Source organism: Petaurus breviceps, unplaced genomic scaffold, assembly GCF_028583685.1.
Source record: "Petaurus breviceps papuanus isolate PSGF00001 unplaced genomic scaffold, PetGlider_PUasm1.0 184, whole genome shotgun sequence".
Classification (NCBI taxonomy): Eukaryota; Metazoa; Chordata; class Mammalia; order Diprotodontia; family Petauridae; genus Petaurus; species Petaurus breviceps.
The window spans coordinates 6,002,279-6,015,050 of record NW_027185793.1 but is presented as its reverse complement, the minus strand read 5'-3'; the positions used below and the strand labels follow the sequence as shown (position 1 = coordinate 6,015,050).

The 12,772-nt window shown below is 35.8% G+C and overlaps 1 pseudogene; it reads right to left on the bottom strand.

Moving 5' to 3' along the window:
* Window positions 1–3,129: 3,129 nt before the first annotated feature.
* LOC138161202 (dicarboxylate carrier SLC25A8 pseudogene) lies at window positions 3,130–12,123 on the bottom strand (annotated as a pseudogene).
* Window positions 12,124–12,772: the final 649 nt, after the last annotated feature.

The following is a 12,772-nucleotide window of genomic DNA, read 5'->3' as shown; positions in this document are numbered from 1 at the left end:
AGTAATGCAAATTAAGTACTGGGTATTCACTGAAAAATAGAAGAAATAGGAAATATGATCTGTTAAAAATTAAAAAAACTTAATGTTTTTGCTGAAGTTTACAGGTTTTGCCTTCCCTAGTTTCATTTAATTGTAGGGGAAAAATGAGTGCTGCTAGAATGTATGTTGTCTTAAGACGTGCTCAGAAAAAAATATATATGTATATATATATATGTATATGTCAAACAAAATCAATATAAATAGATAGCTGTGGCATTCATCCATAAGTTCAGATTTTATATATGCCTTACAAAAATATAACCATTATAATTCATATAATCATACATATGTAAATATGTGTATGTATGAATATACATTACATATAAAAATTGGCTTCCTCAATTAATATTTTATTTAAGCTTTCCCCATTAAAGAATCAATGAGGCGCCGCCAGGTAGCACAGCGAGTAAGAAAACTGGCCCCAATGTCAGGGTGACCTGGGGATCGAATCCGGTGTTAGATACTTAGCACCACACCCAGAAATAACTGGTTGTGTAACCTTGAGCAAGTTACTTATCCTCAATTGCTTTAAAAAAATAATCAATGAAAATTAAGCTTTGTTTAGATAGGACAAGAATGTATAAGAAAGAATTGATGACTAAGATAAATGAGATTATCACACATCACACATTATCATTTGAAAATACATGTCCCAGAATCATATGGCACACCCTACAAAATGACTTACTGGTGAACAGTTAATGATCTTGGAGGAACAATCAGAGCAAACAGCTTAGGTTCAGTAGGATCAGGGACAGAGAAATATTTCATCAGTTTTAATAACGGGAAAGATAATGGATTCTATAAACTGCAGGCTCCTAGTCCCAAAGTTCATTCCTGGCACAGTTCTAGAAACTGATTATTAAATGTATTATTCTGGAGATATCAAGTTAGCATGAGTTCATTAAGAATAAGTCATATCAAACTAATCTCATTTACTTTTTCTTCAAAATTATTAGACTAATGGATAAGATGAAAGCATTTGACATAGTTAAAATATTTATAATTTAGTAAGGCAAACTTTCAGTGATGTAAACATGACCATTTAGAGTCAAATCCAGCTGCCCTAAGGAAATCCCCAAAATATTATAAATGAAAACATGTTTTTGTTTTTTACAAGAGAGAAACATTTGATTTATCCTTTCAAGAAAACTGAAGGTGATAAGGTCACTCAACTCACAAACATTCCACAGAAATGAAACATAAAAAATAAAAGTGCTCAAGGAAAATTATCCAGAAGAGGCTAAGCAATGAAATAAGTTTGTGCGTGTTTTGGACTACTAATTAAATGTAACAGTCTGTTACACTAATGAGCTCATTTAAGGCTCTGGACTATATAATGCCCCCAGGTTCATGTTATCCTCTTGTCTTTGACTTTAGGAAGTCAATTTCAGATGAAAATTTATGACTTCTATGACAGTTGTTCCACGCTCCAGTTGGGGAAATTCCTACCGTTTGGACAGACATTGAGCTATCTACTTAATGGCACATTTATACCTTTCTCTAGTTAACACTTGGCCTCTGTGAGTTAAATAAAATCCATCTTACTGGAAGCATTTAGGTAATGAAAGGAAAGATTCTATTGCAATGTTTTTAGATATGCAGGTACTGGAAGGGGAAGAAGAGAAAAAGAAAAAAAAATTACCTTTTCTCTGGACTTCCCTCAGTCTGCGTCTTTTGTTCTAAAACACCCTCTAAACTACTTGATGTGTTTCTTCGGTGCCACAACTGAGTCCTACCTTTGGATCTCAAAGGTGTGCCACAATACCATAATTGATTCAACCTCTCAAATGAATATGGTTCTAAATAACTTGGTAACTTAGCAATGACCCCTAGAGTGAATCAAAGTTTGCTCAGATTGTCTGAACAATATTCTTGTACAAAGTCATTGTAATTCAAAGAACTTTTCCACACTTGTCTAATTCCAATGAGTGAGACTGATTGGCTGTCTTATTACACACTTTAAGTGGAATACAGTTGAATAAATTCCTTACTCTACGATTAAATAAAGAAAACAAAATGGACGTAAGGATATAAGATGGAAAAAAAAACATAAAGGGCTAAAAATTATAAAGAGCATTAAAAACAAGGGAAAATTAAAGAGCCAGGATTAAGAAGAATGGAATGTACAGTTCTTGGATCAAACCTTTTACTCCCCTGTAATTTAATTAAGATTTGTTCATGAAAATAACAAAGGGAGAAGTAGACTAACACTGTGAAAATTTGGGGAGAAGAGAGGAAAGAGACAGGATTCTGCAGAAGCACTCTGACTCAAACTGATGAGGGTTGAAAAAGTCTAGGAACCCCAAGACTGAACTTCCCAGACAGGACTGGGCTCTCTGGAATGAATTTGCAGACTCTAGCATTCTTTAAGGTGGCAAGTCAAGGTGACAAAAGTTTATTTTTATGTTTTCAGCAGGCAAGAGTTCTTAAGGAAACTGAAACATTGTGGGGGATACAGATAAATATTATTAATTAATTATTTTTATTATTATATTATATAATATACAACTGTTAATTTATTATTATCTATTACTTATAAAATTTTCTTTAATGATTTATTTAATAATCAATAAATTAATAAAAATAATTATTAATTAATTAATAATATAGATTATTAATTAAATAAAAATAGGTTATTTTATAGTAAAACATGGGCCCAAAATGTTAATTAGGTGATTCGGGGCAGGATTATGGAGTGGTTGAGTTCTTAAAGGAACATGCACTTTTAGTGTCTACTGTGCAGGTGTTTTACCCAGAATTCTCTGGGAAATAGCCGGGGGCGGGGTTCCAAGGAGGGGGGAGAAGGCTTATATGGATCTGTGGTCGTAGACCTGAAACATCACTAAGGCAACTAACTGTCATATACTGAGAAATACCCAGTCTGTCCCCATCAATGTCTTGTTAGACAAGATAAACTTAAGGGAGTATATATATGCCTAAGTCTAGGATACGTATGACAGGTCAGTGAGTAGCAAATATCTTTATGACCCAGTACACAGCCAGTTCTGCCAGTACACAACTGGTTCAAATGAATAAATTCGATAGGTGTAGCTGACTACCATATCAGGAAGAAAGATAAGTATTTTGCTAGGGGTGCTGCCCTTGAACTGGAGAGAAACTCCCTGAGGCAGTGTTTTGAGGAAAGGGAGAAATGTAGATTTTGAAATTGGGGTTCCAGGAGTCCAAGTGAAGGAAGGAAGGAATGAACCCTTTGTAGAAGGCTTGGGGTCCCTCCTTCCAAAGGCTGGTGAGAGTACAGTGTCTAGCATTGGCTGTGGCAGATTTCATGTATCTCATCTTAACCATTTCTAAAAGGTAATGAATGAGGGTGGTCCAGAAGCCAATCCCAAAGGATGATATGAAGTGATAAGGAAGTTCATCAGTCAAGATGGGCCTTCAGGAGGGCATCTTTGATGAGATCAGAGGACACCAGCTCAGCACAGTTGACAATAGCATTATGGGCAACATTGAATGAAGTTCCTTTCCATAGGCCCTAAAGCCCCTCCTCTGGGGCATTAGTCTTATAGGCATCTGCTGTGCCCTGGTATTTCTGTCTGCCACCTCCATGAGTCTGGACCTGGAAATATATCTTCACCACATTTGTGGGTTGAGCTACTCACTGCTAATGTCCCTGTGGTGCAGTCTACCACGAGGTGGCTCCCAATGCTCCCATATTCTGATCCCTTGATGTAGAGCTGTTTGATAGTCATAGAGGTCAATGAGGACAGAAGCAGTCAGCGATGCAGGCAGTAGTGTCAGCCCCAAAGAACTTTATGGTGTCTGTGGGGGTACATATGCGGGCTTAATTCCAATGGTGCTGTGATGCTGGTTTTCTGTTACTTGCCAGGAGGCAGAAGAGAAATGGAAAGATAGCTACTACTGATCAAACAAGACAACATAGAGGAACTCAGATTAAGTCCTGATCTGGAGGGTCTCAAATTGGTGGCACCCTGGTCAAGCTTCTCTAAAGGTGTTCTCTTCAACATTTCTCACTGTAATCATGGTCCACTGCCCATGATTTTCTACAGAAAGTTTTTGGGAAACTGAACACCTAATTATTGTACTGTCTGCCCAGGACCATAGAGGCAAACATAAGGAGGCAAGCAGGTATCACAAGCCTTGCAGCAGAGTCCAGAATCTGGTGGTCTGGAGAAGCTGCTTAGATGCCTCTTGGCTGAGTTGCTTAAATATGTCATTCTTGGAGTGGGCAGATGCATGCAGGATTAGAGGATTTTAAATAGTTCAGCTTGTATTCTGTCACCTTCACCTTATTGTTAGCTAGGCTTCCTAAGTCTCATTTGACTTCATTCTCTAGGATGTCTGGCTTTAGATTAGTAACTACACTGTCTAGTTATAGAAGATTTTAAAATCTTACATGATTCTTCTGTGTATTCTGCTACTTCTTAATCTTTTCTACTTCTGATAAATCCCTACCATTTTTCTTTTTTCATATGCCTATTTTTGTATGAAATGTTCCCATGATATCTTTAATGTTCTTGAATAGATCTCTTGTCTCATTCAGTTGGTTTCTTCTATTTCTTTGCATTTTTCATTTAGAAAACTTTCTTTTCTCCTTGCTATGCTCTTAGAATTCTGCATTCAATTGGGTACATCTTTCCTTTTCTCTTTTGACTTTCACTTTCCTTCTTTAATCAGCTATTTGTAAAATCTCATTGAGCAGCCATTCTGCTTTCTTGTTCTTCTTCTTTGAAAAAAAAATTTGTTTTTCTCTTGCTGCTTCCAATCAATATTGCAAAGTTCTGCCCATAGTTCTTCAACCACTCTGTCTCTCAGTTCCCATTCCTTAAATCTGGTCATCATTTCCATGTCATGTATATAAGGGATGCTATTTAGGTCATACCTATATAGTCCGATAGTTTCCCCTACTTTCTTCAATTGAAGAAGGAATTTTGCAATAAGAGCTTTTGGGGAAGAAAGGCAGTCTGGGAAGATGATAGAGTAGCTTGCAGAGGACTGATATATGAGTGGGGCAAATTGTCCCACCAACCACAAGGGCGACTACCAGACCTATCACTGCAGGGCTGGGACTGGACTGAGCAGGGTAAGAGTCTGAGCAGGGCCCTTGGAAGGGGCAGCAAATACTCCTAGGACTACCACTTCATAGCCCAGAAATTTAAAAAACCCCTATCAGGACCTCCAAGGACCAGGATGGCAGAGTGAAGCCTGGCTGCTCAAATGCCCCCTCCCCCCCCAAAAAAAAACCATAGTAATTATTGCCCCAGGGAAAAACCCTAAACAGTAAAGGTTTGGGAACCCTAGAGGAAGGGTGTGGCTAGGGTCCTGCCTCAAAATGGGTAGAAACTAGACTGCAAAGACAAAGACCTTGGAGTCCTGCTATCCTCAGAGGGAGGAACCAAATTCAGAGGGAGACAATGTTGACTCAATACCCACAGCTGAAGCATTAACAGGGACAAGGTCCCAAGCACAGAAAGCTTTCCTAGATGAGCTCAGAAGGAACTTTGAAAATCAAACAAGAGAGATAGAAGACAAAATGAATAATTCTTTTAAAATCAAAATTGCAAAATTAGAAAAAAATATAATGAACAAAACAGCTCCTTATTAAGAAAAAAAAAAGTGTGATATAGTAATGGAGCTCCAAAAAGCAACCGAGGAAAATTATTTGCTAAAAACTAGAATCAACCAAATTGAAGCAAATAACTCTATGAGGAACCAAGAAATAGTTGAACAAAACAACAAACATGAAAAATTAGAAAAAAAAAAGGTGTAAAATACCTCAATGGAAAAATAACTGACCTGGAAAACAGATCCAGGAGAGATAATTTGAGAATCATAGGCCTATAGGAAAATCATGATGAAAAAAATGAGCCTAGACAACATTCTTCAAGAGGTGATCAAGGAAACCTGCCCTGAGATACTAGAACCTGAGGGTAAAATAGAAATTGACAGAATCCATGGACACCTTCTGAAAGAGGTCCCAAACTGAAAAGTCCTCAAAATGTTGTGGCCAAACTCCAGAACTACCAGGTAAAAAAGAAAATCCTTCAAGCTGCCAGAAAGAAACAATTCAAATATCGAGGAACCACAGTGAGGATCGCACAGGGTTTGGCAGCCTCTACACTGAAAGACAGGAGGTAGTGGAATACAATTTTTCAAAAGGCAAAAGAGCTAGGGTTACAACCAGAGATCACCTACCCAGCAAGACTGAACATATTCTTCCAGGCAAAGAGATGGTCATTTAATGATATAATAGATTTCCAGACCTTTCTGATGAAAAAGCCAGAGATCACTGGAAAATTCAACCTCCAATTACAAGACACAAGAAAGACATAGAAAGGTAAACAAGAAAAACACCCCCCCACACACACACACACACAAACACCCTGTTCTTTAATAAGAACAAACTGTTTATAGAGAAGAAGAGGGTATGAGTATAAATTACACAAAATGACGTTAAAAAAATCTTATTAAGGGCTACAAAGGACTGCAATGGAAGAAGAGGAAAGAATGAAGTGGAAAAAGGTAAATTATGCCACACAAAGGGGCATAAAAATAATAGAGCAGAACAAAAGAAGGGAAGGAGATGAGTATTATATGAGCTTTGTTTCCCTCATTGTTTCTGGTGCAAGGAGGGAATAACACAACCAGTTAAGTATAGGACTCTATTGAGAAGAGATGCAAAACGAATCATAACAGAGGGAAAGAGGGGAGGGAGAGGAGCTTCACATGAAATTTGTTCCTGTCACTCTTGGTGTGAAGACGAAATCACATACTTCATTAAGTATAAAAGTATCCCCCAGGGAGTAGGAGGGGGAAAGGGCTATAAAAGGGGGGGGGTGTTTAGGAGGGAGGAAGTAAGGGGGAAAGGGAAGGAAAATTGAGAGGGGCTGATAAGGAAATACTGAGAGAGGTGGTGGTCAAAAGGAAAACTATTAAGGAGGGGGAAGGAGAAGGGGAGAATATATAAGGATAAACAGGGGAGGGAATAGGATGGAGGGAAAGAAACAGAAAAGAATCATAACTGTGAATGTGAATGGAATGAACTCTCCAATAAAATGGAGGCTGATAGCAGAATGGATTAAAAACCATGATCGACTGGAGTAAAATATACCATGCCTCAGCTAAAGTAAAAAAAAAAAAAAAGCAGGGGTAGCAATCCTTATCTCAGATAAAGAAAAAGCAAAAATTGATCTAATTAAAAGAGATAAGGAAGGAAACTACATCCTGCTAAAAGGCCACATCGAGAATGAAGCAATATCATTACTTAACCAATTAATGCATCAAGTGTTATAGCATAAATATTCCTAGAGGAGAAGATAAGGGAATTAGAGGAAGAAAAAATATACTAGTGGCGGTCCTTAATCTCCCCTCTCTAAACTTGATAAATCCAACCTCAAAATAAACAAGAAAGAAGTTAAGGAGGTGAATAGAATTATAGAGAGGATAGGTATGATAGATCTCTAGAGAAAACTTAATAGGGATAAAAAGGAATATACCTTCTTCTCAGGCACATACACAAAATTTGACCATGGACTAGGACCTAAATATCTCATAATTCTGTGCAGAAAGGCAGAAATAATAAAGGCATCATTCTCAGATCATGATGCAATAAAAATCATATGCAATAAAGGGCCATGGAAAGACAGACTAAAACTAATTGGAAACTAAACAATTTATTTCTAAAGAATGGGTGGGTAGCACAAGAAATCATAGAAAATATCAGTAACTTTGTTCAAGAGAATGACAACAATGAGACAACATACCACAATTTGTGGGATGCAGCAAAGGCAGTTCTTAGGGGAAGTTTTATATCCTTGAGTGTATACATGAATAAATTAGAGAAAAGGGAAGTCAATGAATTGAGCATGCAATTGAAAAAGCTAGAAAAATAAAAAACAAATCGAAAATCCCCAATGAAATACTAAATGAGAAATACTGAAAACCATAGGAGAGATTAATAAAATTGAAATTAAGAAAACTATTGAATTAATAAATAAAACTAAGAGCTGGTTTTGTGGGGAAAAAACAATAAAATTGATAGATCTTTACTCAATATGATAAAAAAAAAAGAAGAAAACCAAATTACGAGTATCCAAAAAGAAAAGGGTGAATATACCACCAATGAAGAGGAAATTAAAACAATAATTAGAAATTATTTTGTTCAGTTGTATACACATAGATTTGACAATCTTAGTGAAATAGATTCACAAAAATATAAGTTGCCCAGATTAGCTGAAGTGGAAGTAAATTATTTAAATAACCTCATCTCAAAAAAGAAATCAAAGAAATCATCAGTGAGCTCCCTAAACAATAATCTCTAGGGCCAGATGGATTCACTAGTGAATTCTATCAAACATTTAAAGAACAATTGATCCCAATACTCTACAAACTATTTGGGAAAATTAGTGAAGAAGTTGTCCTACCAAATTCTTTTTATGACACAAATATGTTACTGAAACCTAAATCAGGAAGAGATGAAATGGAGAAAGAAAATGATAGACCAATTTCCCTCATGAATATAGATGCAAAAATGTTAAATAAAATATTAGCAAAAAGACTACAGCAACTTCTCACAAGAATAATACACTTTGACCAGGTAGGATTTATTCCAGGAATGCAAAGATGTTTTAATATTAGGAAAACCATCATTATAATTGATCATATCAACAATAAAGCTAGAAAAAAGTATATGATTATTTATTATTTTTCAATTTAATTGAATATTTAATTAATAGAAGCTTTTCAATTTAAGTAATCAAAATTATCAATTTTCCATTTTATAATGCTTTCTAATTCTTGTTTGATCACAAAGTCTTCCCCTCTCATGATGCAGAATAGGCTTTTGAGAAAATACAAGATCCATTCTTATTTTTTTTAAGCAATTAGGGTTACATAACTTGCTCAAGGTTACATGGCCAGTTATGTCTGGGTGTGGTGGTAAGTGTCTGAGCCTGGATTCCATCCCAGGTTATCCTGACTTTGGGGTCGTTGCTCTTATTTACTGTACCACCTGGCCACCCTGATCCATTCCTATTAAAAACACTAGAAAATATAGTATTAAAGGGTACCTTCCTTAAAATATTAGGTAGCATCTCTTTAAAGCGATCAGCAAGTATTACATATAAAGGGTAGAAGCTCAAAGCATTTCCAATAAGATCAGGGGTGAAACAAAGGTGTCCACTATCACCCCTATTGTTCAGTCTGGTACTAGAAATGTTAGCAATAGCAATTGGAGAAGAAAATAAATCAAAGGAATCAAATTAGACAAAGAAGAGACCAAGCTAGCACTCTTTGCAGATGGTGTGATGATATACTTAGAGAATCCTAGAGAATCAAGTAAAAAACTACTTGAGGCAATCAATAAATTTGGCAAAGTTGCATGATATAAAATAAACCCACATAAGTCCTCGGCATTCCTCTATATTTCTAATGAAATTCAACAGCACGAGTTAGAAAGAGAAATCCCATTTAAAGTTATTGTAGAGATTATTAAATATTTGGGCATCTACCTGCCAAAACAAACCCAAGACCTATATGACCACAACTACAAAACACTCTTCACACAAATAAAGTGAGATCTAACTAATTAGCAATGCATCAATTCCTTATGGCTGAGTTGAGCTAATATAATAAAAATGACAATTGTACCTAAATCAAATGATATATTTAGTGCCATTCCAATCAATTTACCAAAAAAAAAACTACCTTATACAGCCAAAAAAAAAAAAATGGTAGCAAAATTCATTCGGAAGAACAAAAGGTCCAGAATATCAAGGGAAGTAATGAAAAGAAATGCCAGGGATAGTGGACTAGCTATACCAGATTTTAATCTGTAATATAAACCAGCAGTCCTCAAAATTACTTGGTACTGGCTGAGGAATAGAGTAGTGAATCAATGGAATTGATTGGGTACACAAGACTCAGCAGTCAATGACTACAGTAATCTTCTGTTTGATAAACCCAAAGACCCCAGCTTTTGGCATGAGAACTCACTATTTGACAAAAGTGCCTGGGAAAACTGGAATATAATATGTCAGAAACTGAGCATAGACCATTATCTAACACCATACACCAAAATAAAGTGTAAATGGGTGCATAATCTAGGTATAAATGCTGATACTGCAAGCAATCTCGGAAAGCAAAGAATAGTTTACCTGTCTGATTTGTGGAGAGGGGAAGACTTTGTGACCAAACAAGAATTAGAAAGCATTATAAAATGCAAAATGGATAATTTTGATTACATTAAATTGAAAAGCTTCTATACACACAAAGCCAATGTAACCAGGATTAGGAGGGAAGTGGAAAATTGGGAAAGAATTTTTACAACCTATGTCACTGATAAAGGACTCATTTCTAAAATATACAAGGAATAGAGTCAAATGTATAAGAATAGAAGTATTGATAAATGGTCAAAGAGTATGAACAGGCAGTTTTTAGAGGAAGAAATTAAAGGTATCTATAAGCATGTGAAAAATGGTCTAAATCACTATTGATTAGAGAAAAGCAAATTAAAACAACTCTGAGGTACCACATCTTACCAGTCAGATTGGCTAAGATGAAAAAACAGGAAAATGACAAATGCTGCAGAGGATGTGGACAAATTGGAACACTAATGCATTGCCGGTGGAGTTGTGAATTGATACAACCATTCTGGAGAGCATCCTGGAATTATGCCCAAAAGGATATAAATAATTTCATACCCTTTGACTCAGCACTACCTCTTCTAGTGATGTATCCCAAAGATATCATAGAAGTGGCAAAAAGACCCATATGTACAAAAATATCTATAGCAGCTCTTCTTGTGGTGACAAAGAATTGGAAATTAAGGGGGTGCCCATCAATTGTGGAATGGCTGAACAAGTTGTAGTATATGAATGTTATGGAATACTATTGTGCTATAAGAAACAAGGATCAGATGGACTTCATTTTTACCTAGAGAGGCTTATATGAACTGATGATGAGTGAGAAGAGTAGAGCCAGGAGAAATTTGTACACAATTAGACACGACGTATGTGTGACGATCAACTTTGATAGGCTGCACTCTTCTCAGCAATCCAGGGTCATAAATCAACCCCAAAAGTCTCATGATAGAGAGATGTCTACATCCAGAGAAAGAACAGAGTGTGAACCCAGACTGAAGCAAAATACCTGCTCTTTTTCTTTTTCTTGTTTGCTTTTGTTTCCTCTTTCCCATTGTTGATTCCATTGGATACAATACTTCTTTATAACCTGACTAAAGCCTAATGTGAAAGTACTAGCAGATACTATACTTGACTGTATGCCACCATGGTGGGGGGTGGGGGGGATAGGGGAAGAAGGAGAGAAAATTTGAAACTCAAGGAATTATGGAAATTAATCTTGAAAACTAAAAGTAAACAAATTAATAAAGGCCAAAAAAAAAAAAAGATCTTTTGGGTTGCTGTATAAGAGTTTGCTATAACCACTGAGTTATCTTGACAATATCCCACTAGCCTCTGCTCTGCTTTATTTTGTACTCCAAGCTCAAACATTTCTGTTTTTCCAATTATCTATTAAGTCTTTTTTTTTTAATTTTAACATTCCAATCCTCTGTAACAATTGTGACATATTTTTCTGTTATTCTTTCTAGGAGGTGCAAGTCTTCATAGAATTAATGAAATGTGGCCTTTTCATTGTCAGTAGTGGGAGTGTAGACTTGTATTTCTGTGATTTTGAATGGTTTCCTTGGATTGGAATATATATCATCTTGTCATTTTTGCAACTGTACCCCAATACTGCTTTTATTGACTATGATTGCCCACAGTAACATAGGTAGTGATTACATGAATTAAGTTCACCCATTCACATTCAGTTAAGTTCACTGACACCCAGGATATCCATGTTTAATCTTTCCATTTCCTATTTTAATAATCCAGTTTACTTTGTTCATAGACATTACATTCTAGTTTCCTATGCAATATTTACCTTAACAAAATTGAATTGTTCTGCTGTCACAAGATACGTCTGAAGCTGAGCTCTCTTTTGGCTTTGGCTCAGCCATGTCACTTTTACTGGAGCTCCTTCTAATTGTCCTCCGTCCTTTCTTAGTGGCACGTTGGACACCTTCTGACCTAAGGGCCGCATATCCTGTTGTCATATCTTCAATAAAACTTTACAAACATTATTAGACTATAATTTGTATCCTGAATATTGCTGTAATGGAAAGATATTCCCATAAGGGAACATTTGTTTATAAAGCACATGTTACATTCTCCTTGATTGGTGTCCTTCAGAATTGTTTGATTATTTGCAAACCTGAGGAATTTTTTTCCCCTCTTGAAATTCAACTACATGAATTAAATCTCACTATCGTTGGCTTCACATAAAAATTATCTTTACAGCATAAAATAGGACTTAAGAAATCAGAAGGAAAGTGGCAACTAAATAGAATATATCTTTTGTTAGCTTATTGTGGATATAGAGCTCCTGATATATTTATCTTAAATTCTCAACTCTTACATGTTACTACTATGAAATCAGTCAACTATAACAAAAAGGAAATCATTTTAGGTGAGCAGAACACTGAATTTAAGTGGCATTCAGTACTATTTAAAGGGGTTTTAACATTCTTTTTAATGCTATGAACCTAATAAACTTCAATGAATTCAAGATTTTCCAATACAATTTTGAGCATAAAAAATGGTCTACATATTAAGTAATGAATCTGCACTGTATATAGCTTTAATATTAAAAAATAAATTTTCAAACTTGACATGCTAGCTTAAATACTTAC